Source organism: Scyliorhinus torazame, chromosome 24 (genome assembly GCF_047496885.1).
Source record: "Scyliorhinus torazame isolate Kashiwa2021f chromosome 24, sScyTor2.1, whole genome shotgun sequence".
NCBI lineage: Eukaryota > Metazoa > Chordata > Chondrichthyes > Carcharhiniformes > Scyliorhinidae > Scyliorhinus > Scyliorhinus torazame.
Window position 1 is genome coordinate 42,289,495 of NC_092730.1, and position 1,135 is coordinate 42,290,629.

The following is a 1,135-nucleotide window of genomic DNA, read 5'->3' on the forward strand; positions in this document are numbered from 1 at the left end:
AAACAGTTGACCAGTCTTCCTCAGTTTGAAACTCAGGATGTCGCGCAAAAACATCCGATTCAACTACTACTGCGATGGCCGGGAATCGAAACGGAGTCAACGGTTTCAAAAGAAGTGATGCTCACCACTATACCACCACCACTGCAATTCCCACTGTTGAACACCTGGTTGAATAGAAAGAGGCAAATAATTTCCATCAGTTCATGGGTGCAAAACGAATTAAGACGTATTGCCGTAAAAAATTGTGCGACGAGGTGGCCGAGTGGTTAAGGCGATGGACTGCTAATCCATTGTGCTCTGCACACGTGGGTTCGAATCCTATCTTCGTCGATTTTTCGCCCATTGTTTCTCGGAAGTGGGATTCATTTTACACGATGGATCTGCAATCACTGATGTGACAAACTATTCCAAGTTGTCAGGCCACTTGCATCGAGTTGGGTTAGAGGAGGGACGAACGGAAGTACGAACGGAGGCAGACGTGTTTGGGGCTTAACCCCACATTGCCACCAATTCTTCTTCGGCTACCCACTGTGCAGTCGAGGTTACCGTATTCACTTCTCCCATTATTACCTTCTGCCACCTCTCGTGGATGAACGTCCTCCTGATTGTACATTGGTGGGGTGCTTCGGCTACTTATCTGTGACAAGATCAGATATTAAAGTTACATGAAGTAAAGGGGTTGTACCACGTGGTTAAGGTGATGCACAATAATCCATTGTACTCTGCACACGTGGAATCAAATCCTATTCTTGTCTGTAACGTGTCTGTTGTATCTCTGTTTCGTCCACTTCATGAGGATATAGAAAAAAGGCTGTGAGTTTTAGCTTTTGTTTCAGGGCTTGGCGGGCGGTGAACAGTCGAACACTGTCCATGGTGAAACCAAATAATAAAAAGTTGAGAAAGTTACTTTTCACTCCCTGCCCTAATTGCGCATAAATTCTGAGTTGGAAACTGTTCCTTCCCCTCAGTTTGAAACTCACGAAGTCGCGCAAAACGTAAGTTCATAAAATATAGGAGCAGAATTAAGCCATTAGACCCATCGAGTCTGCCCCGCCATTCTATCACGGTTGATGTGTTCCTCATCTGTTACCTACAGTGTTACAGATGAAGAGGGCGATTGATCTCAGTTAGAATA

The 1,135-nt window shown here is 45.0% G+C and overlaps 1 non-coding gene across 1 annotated transcript; it reads left to right on the forward strand.

Annotated features, from left to right (window-relative positions):
- The first annotated feature begins 248 nt into the window (after window positions 1-248).
- On the forward strand, window positions 249-330 carry trnas-gcu (transfer RNA serine (anticodon GCU)). Its single transcript has one exon. It is a non-coding gene; the product is annotated as a tRNA-Ser (tRNA).
- The last annotated feature ends 805 nt before the right edge of the window (window positions 331-1,135 follow it).